Genomic DNA, 8231 nt, shown 5'->3' on the forward strand with positions numbered 1-8231 from the left:
CTTTTGATGACAGCATCCAGTGAGGGCTTTGCAGCTTTGAAGAACCTGCAAATGAAGGTTAGTTTGGTGAAGACTGTCCAAGCCCTAACAACTGTCAATCGATCTAATTGGAATTTGATCACAGCAATTGAGGGCAGGTGTCTTAACCTTTTCTCCTAAGATCTCTAAATAAGATTTCAAGTCTGAAAGGCTTATCTATGACAGTTGATTTAGAAAACTGCAAAAATGTGTGAGGGGCATTAAGAAGCTTTGGCCTTTAACAAACCTTTTATACTTCCTTGGAATAGGTGTGTTACTGTAACAGGGAAGATCAGATCTGACTCGGTATTGCATCTGTTTCTTTTTCTTCAACCTTTGTATCCTATTGCTTTTGTTACAACTTAAGAATGTTGCCTATAGCCTGAAATATAGAGGATTGTCCATTCTGGAGGCTCTGACCTATAAAGGTATAACACTTTTCCATTCATATGGGGATAAAAAGTTGCAGAATAGAGAATAACATTTGTCTTGTTGGAGGTTTACAGGAACATCGTGACCTGACCTACCTGGACAGTACAAGAACAAAGGATTCCAACACCAAGAAGTTTGCAACAACCAACCACACCCCCTCCCCTTTTAGGATAGAAGGAGCCTGAATTCTAATGGGTAAGATGGTTCTTTGAGACACTAGTCCACCATCTTCTCCATCTGCTGGCTTTCTGAATAAAGTCACTATTCCTTGCCCCAACAACTCATCTCTGGATTTATTGGCCTGCCCTGTGGCAAGCGGAACGAGCTTGGACTCAGTAACATTACATTGTGGTATCTTTGCTTTTACCTTTTTTCTCAACCTGGGGGATATTAGACGAGATCTATACTCTTCAAAATATTAATGTCATTAAAGACAAAGAAAGACTGAGGAGCCATTCCAGATCAAAGATGGGTAAAGACTAACAACTGAATGCAAAGCATAATTTAAAGGTTCTTGTTTTTTTGTTTTTTTTTTTGCTATAAAAGACATTAATGGAACAATTGGTGAAATATGAATAAGGTCTGGTTATTAGATAATAGTGTTGTATCAATGTTAATTTCCTGATTATGATAATTCTATGAGATTCTGTAAGATAATATCCTAATTTTTGTATATGTGGATATTGATTTCTTAATATTTATCTTTGCAGTATTTATGGTTAAAGATAGCATCATGTCTGCATTTTACTCTCCAATAGTTCATAAAATAATCTTTACTGTATACATAAAGAAAGAGAAGGATAAAGCTAGTGTGATCAATATTTGAGGATTCTGGTGTGAAATTGCATGGAAATTCTTTGTACTATTCTTTCCTCTCAGTTGAAAATTTTGTCAAGTAAAAAGAAAAATCTAAATAGTAAAAGATAGCTTTTAAACCTTAAAAATGTTTAACATGGTCTTATTAACATTACATAAATATTGTAAGGCACCACTGTAAATACTTAGGATAGTTTTAATTATCGATAAAATATGTTTTCCTTTTCATGACAGACACTAAAATTCTAATGGCAAAACATGATTTTACATTTATAGTAATGAATGATCTAACTGGCCTTACTATATATCATCAGGAACAGCAAATCCTGCCAGTCATCCACCAGCAAGAATTGTCCCCTAAGAGAGCTGATTTACACAGCAGGACATCAAATAGATGATAAAGGCACAGAATATAGGTGAGCAATTTAAATGGGTACTCTCATTTTACCACTATACACTTGAATATCACTTTTTCTTTTCTAAGTATTTTTGCCTATATTATCTCATTTTATACCCTGCATTCATGTACTGAGATTTGCCATTTTTCAAGTAGGCATTTTCACAGCTAGATGAGATTTTTAATAATCTCTATATGTTTGAAGCTGGTTAAAAACAACTACAATCTGAGAAAGACCTCTAATGGACTGGAGCTAGAAAAGGAAGAGGAAGATTTTATTATCCTCAAAGCATCTAGAAATATAGGGGTTTCTTATTCTTAATCTGTCACAATGCTGAAAGCTAACACGTGCCTTGAGCATTCTATCTATGGTAAATCACAGTATCTTTTAATCATGACAAAAACAGTGATATCAACCCAAGTAGAATCTTATTTCCAGGAGTATATATTTGCTTTACTCTACTAAAATGAAGGTAATTAGAACTTTGTATCACAAGTCTTTCTATCTAAATCTGACCCCAGGATAAACAGATACTTTATTTTCAAACATGAAGAAAATAAAATGCAGTCATTTTGAACAATGGATATAATTTAGACTCTGCTGTCATCCCTCTGCCTAATTCCCCCCTTATTATCATGCTCATACTTGCCCCCAGTCAAAAAGCTTTTTCCAGTGGTTATTTCCTTTTCTGGGAAGGCTTTCCCCATGGATATTCATTCACAGGACTCCTGTCCATCCATTGCATCCTTTAGGTCTTGCTTCTGTAGCTTTCTCCATGAACCTTCCATGGCCAATTTCTCCGAAATTGCAAATCATAACCCACCCCTACTTCCTGTCCCTCTTCCCTGAGTCATTTTTTTGCTTAGCATTTACAGTTTTACTTGTTTATCTTCTTTATGGTCTATTTCCCTTCCTGGAATGTAATTTTCATGAAGGTGGTTTTGTTATGTGTTCTATCATTGGTGCCTAACACTTTCATGGCATATCATTCATCTGTTGAATAAACGAATGAGTGAATACTGAAGACCAAATGAATAATAGCAATAATAGTAGCTTAGCAATGAGTAAAAGCACTACTACTACTAAGAATAGCAGTGAGCAAATTTATGAACTGTGCACCGCCAAGGCTATCAGTTACAAGAATTTTGTTTCTGTAGCTTTCCCTTTTTTTTTTTTTTTTTTTTTTTTACTATTTTTAGTGTGAATAAATAAAAGTAAGTTCCACAGCAGACCCTCAGCTCAGTCAACACTTGCATCTCCTGTAAGCATGTGCTAGAAAGAGTTTTACTTTGGCTAAAAAGTTACTATGTTGTTCAATGAAAATGTGAACTAACCCCCGATTGATGAGTTATTAATAATTCTTTCCTTAGATCAATACTGAACTTATCCATTATATAGAAAATGTATTAAGATGTGAAATGTAGGGGAAAGTATATGGAATTGCTGCCTTCCTAAAAGCTATGGACTAAATTGTGTCCCTCCCAGTTCATATGTTGAAGTCCCAACACTCATTGTAATGGCATTTGGAGGTGGGACCTTTGGAGGCAGTTAGGGTTAAATGAGGTCATGAAGGTGGGGCCATCATGATGGAATTAGTGCCCTTATGAAAACAGACACCAGAGAGCTTGCTTCTTCACTCGTTCCATAATGTGAGGACACAGGGAGAAGGCACCTGTCTATAAGCCAGGAAGAGAGCCTTCAGCAGAAACTGACCATGCTGGCACCTTGATCTTGGGCTCCTAACCTCCAGAACTATAAGAGAATAAGTTTCTCCTGCTTAAGCCACCAGTCTACGGTATTTTGTTACAGCAGCCTGAGCTGACTGAAACCCTGAACAAAACTAAAACCAGATCCTCTAAGGTGGGAAATAAGAAGTAAACATTCCATATAGTGTAGGCAGGAGGACTCTCACCTTTCTCTAGAATCACTCCTTGTAATTATTATTGTTGCCTCCACGTTGTCCCGAGAGCGGTTCTATTTACTTTAAAACTCAGATCCAAGTGAGATCCTGAGGCCATCCCCACCATATTCTGTATGAAGTTAAAACAGGGCTGGGCTGTTTGGGCAAGTTTTACAAACAGTTAAGGGATAACCAAGGGCAATTACACAAAAACTAAATAGGTCAGCACAAGACCTGATTTGCAGTCTGGACCCAGCTCTTGGGTTGACACCAGTTTCCCACCATCCACTGAGAATTATGTGCCCAGACTCTTCTCCTGGAAGTCTGGGTCCTAGGAAGGGCAGGATCTCCTGCTTGTTCTAATCTGGGAAATTCCTACAAGACCCACCTAATCAGTGCTGTGTCCCTGGGCTCTAGCAGCTAAAATGTCTCTGATGGAGGAAAATGTAGGGCGAGGGTCTGAGATTCAGATCCACCAAGGCAAATTGGTAGAGACAAGGCTGCTTCCCCTCACCCTGGGAGGCAGATGGCTTCCTGTCCAGCCTCTCCCAGGAATTCTGAACCAGGGGAGAGAAGAGGGAGGAAAAAGCAGCCAGTAGAGGGTACTGAAAATTTATAGCGACTGAGAGATTCCCAGGGAGAAAGTAGACCTTTGTGTTCAAGTCAATTTTGAATCATCACAATCTCCAGAAACACAGCAAGGACAAAATATTGAATAACTGAAATACGGGACAGATTTGCATATGAAGTGATATAAACTATGCACATGTCAGCCATAATAAGTGAGCTGGGAAGAGGTGGTGTGATTGAAGCTTAGTGAGAAGTTGCCTCACCTTAAAGCACGCCAAGTTTTCTATCTTGTTTATTAAAAGCTTGTGGATTTTTCCAACATATACAGCTGATCTCATGTCCTTTTGCTATTTCTATAGCATTTCTAACAGTTGTCCCTTTATCTCTGGAAGACTGATACTCCCCCAATGTGCCACTGATTTTGGGAACGGCCACCCCCACCAAGTTCTGTGTCACACCCACTCACTCAGTGTATCATGTTGTCTCCTCTTTTACAGAAAGGCATGCTCAGATATGGTGTGAGGGGCAGGAAAGAGGTGTCGTTCCAGATCAGTTGGTTAGAACACCTACCAGTTAGAAGAGGTTTGTGAGTGTGAGCCTTGGGCACACTGGGTCTGTCCTCTGTTCCATGGCTCCCAAGCGCATCCTCAGCATGTATCTGCCCAACTTCATTCAAGATCAGAGTGACTGTACGTCTTGTGGGTGCATCAGCACCTCGTATCACCAGACTTTAGAAAAACTGCCTAATTATTAATCATCTCCATAAGTCAAAGACAGGTATCAAAATATTAAACAAAATATTTTTGTTGTTACACAAAATGTGCCAAACTGGAAGTTATTGCTCAGTTCCGAGCATCTCTCAACTGAATGACATGCACCAAAGAACTAAGCATATCACAAAGTATGACATTCCAGGGCATACTAGGAGTTAGAAGGAAAATAAACAGAGGAAAGGGTAATATTTCAGAAAATTAAAAAAAAAAAGAAGAGAGCTGAGAAACAGTAATAGTTGGAATTTGTTTCATGGCAGTTCTTTCTGTTTATAATTTTCCTAGTATTCATAACACTAGGTTTAGATTTGGAACTCCCCATCACAAGTGTCTTTTGCTGTTTTGATTTTTTCTCCAGAAGTTCATGTGCAGTTTTTATATCACAATCAATATTTAGAGCACGTTGCATGCAAAGTTCCAAAGTAAAAACATCAATACTGACTAGAAATGCCTCACAACATACAGGTACTTCGTTTTTCCCTTGTACTTTTCAGTCTTTTCCAACTAGACTACCGTAAACATGAACTACTCTGACAACTAGAAGAAACTAGAAGAAAATTACGTAAACTGCCTGCTAATTAAGACAACGCCATTTTACATTCCAGAGTTTGTAATTCATGTGTTGCCCATTCCTTCTTTGACTCTTTAAACAGCCAGTTTTGGAAATGAGATGCTCTGCTTTGATGGTAGGCCAAGATCAAATTAAACTACTCCTGAATTTCACAAGTCTAATATTTCAAATGAGAGATTTCAGCTCACTCCACGCATTTTAACACACTTGTGCTCGATGAAGCACTGCTTATAGAATAATTAGCTTGAATAATGTGTGAAAGCCAACGGACAGTTTTTTAGGCAGTCGCTAAGTGTTCTTCCCTCCATGCTCCCACCAGTGAATGTTCAGAGCTAAAGAGGGAGAAGGGCCTTTCCTTTGACCCAGCAAAGGGGTTCTGGAGCATTATGTGCAGTGCTCAGAGAGAAATGCGCACGGATAGGTATCCAGCCAGCCAGATCAGACCTTGTGCTCAAGCACGAGAAAAATTCTGCAGCCTGACTATCACATCACGTCCTACAAATATTATCTACTGCTCCGTCTTGAGTCCTCGTATATGGGACACCGAGAAAAAGGGTGGAGCTTGGGTGTATTTGATCAGCCACTTAGTTGTGATTTCTATTTTCAAAATCTACCTTTGTGTAACTGATCCTTTTACTTTGTGGGTTAATTTTAATGCTGTCTTTAAAAGGTGATAGCTGACTGAAAGCAAAAGAAAGCAGACACATAAAATGTAGCGCCTCCCTGGCTAATCCGGAACTGCCTCAGTCACAGCTCCATCCAATCCAGTTCCCACCCCCGGGCCCGGGTGTGCAGGCTCTTATTTTGGAATTAGACCCAGCTGGGGCTTGAAACTAGCTCCAGACGTTTAGCAGCATTACCAGATGGTGGGATCCTCTAGAAAGTAATTCTACTGTGGGCTTTCTATTCCCTAAGCAGGTCTTTGAGCATAACGTGCTTTCTCACCCAGTCACCAGCAAACTCAGCCTTCTCCATCCTAACTAACCAGCCTCCCCCTGTCTCTACTCCAGGAAGAAATTAGGTAAGAGAGAGACCAGAGAGAGAGAGAGTTCAGGGTCCCATACTTCCTGTATTATGTTAGGAGAAGCCAGTATTCTTTTTCTTCTTGGTCTTCATGATTTCTAGCCCCTCCCCAAGTGCCGTTTTTCCCTGTTTTTAGCTTTGTTTTGTTTTCAGAAATCCTTTTCCTCTGCGGTCTTATCTATTCCATGATCAATTTCAAAAACAATTGGAATCCTTACCAACCATCCGATAGTTGGAGCACAATCTGGGTTTGTATTAAGAAACATCCTTGCCCAAACACCGAATATGCTATTTTAAAAATAGTTTCTCCACGAAATGAGTAGTTGGTTTTGGTGTTTGGTTGTTTTGTTTTTTTTATTTTTGTTCTTGGCCAATTAATATTTCTCCCTTTCCATTCATTTTCATGCCTAGTCCCCACTGATTCTGCGAATTCCCCAAATTTGTGCACTAAATTCCTTTTTGCTTAAATTAGACACTTTTTGGTTAGCTGGCTTTGGTTTAGCCAGCTTAGTCGCTCAATAAACAAATGCATTCACTATGCTGTACACCAGAAACTAATACAATATTGTAAATCAACTATCCTTCAATTTTTTTTAGTTTAAAAAAAAAACTGAAAAAAAATTAACCAACATAACTGCCCTCCATCTTACCGCTTGTCTCTTCTCCGGGTTCTAAAATTTCTAGAGATTAAACATGTATTAGATGACAATTATCCAAATGTTATCCCCCAGATAAATTTCCCAGATCAGTAAACTGGAATTAAGTGAATGAGGAGTTAGTTGATATAAGACGGGACTACTCTCAGCAGCTCAGAATCGCGAGGTGAATTCTTAAGACACAAAGAAAGACGTGAGTGCGCACGTCTGTCTGCAGCACTGAGGGTGAGGACTTGGTTTAGTTTTAGCCGTAGTGAGCTTTACTGAAAGACTGTGGTAGGATCCTATCTATCAGTCTTCTGCTCTGATAGCCTTCCTGCTTCTTCAGAAATAAAGGCCACTGGGACAGAGCTAATTGGAGCTCCGGGCAAGGGATAAGGGCAGGAGAGGTCATAGGCAGGCAGCCGCAGGATCTGACGTTAGGAATCTCCTTGTATATACCGGGTCGTTCAGATGCTTTCATGAGCACTGTGTCTGCTGCTGCTCTTCACAGCAGCGCTGAGGAAAGGCGGGGTAGATACTACGTTCTTCGTTTTACTGCTGAAACACTGAGCTCCAGAGAAATGAAGTCAGTTTTCAAGGGTCCAAAGCTAAAACCCACGTCTCTGGCTTCTTCAATAAGGAAACCAAAGAGGTAGACTGAGTAATGGCGTTGGCTGAAAGACACAAGTGGCAAATGAGAGAAGAGTTGTAGACCTCTAATTATTAATAGCTACTATTGAGTTTATACCACCTGTTAGGTTCTGAGATGCGTCCCTTACCCTGAAGATGGGGCTAACACCTAGTCGCCTGAGAGAAGGGACTGGCATTGGAGCTCGTGCTTACTTAATGTTTAATGAATAAATGAGATAAGGCGTAAGATGGGATGGGCAACCTGAGAGAGGGCCTTAGTAAGGTGTTTTGACTCAGCACAGGGGGTAAATAGAAGCCCTTGGAGAGGGTTCACAGAGGAAGCGCTAAATCAAGTTTCCTGTACTGAACATCCGCAAAAACTTTTATACTCAGATTGTGTTTTTTCAATGACTAGGTGTAAAACAAGGAACAAAAAACCGCTTTCCAACAACCCACAGTGGCAAA

Source organism: Camelus ferus, chromosome 20 (genome assembly GCF_009834535.1).
Source record: "Camelus ferus isolate YT-003-E chromosome 20, BCGSAC_Cfer_1.0, whole genome shotgun sequence".
Taxonomy (NCBI): domain Eukaryota; kingdom Metazoa; phylum Chordata; class Mammalia; order Artiodactyla; family Camelidae; genus Camelus; species Camelus ferus.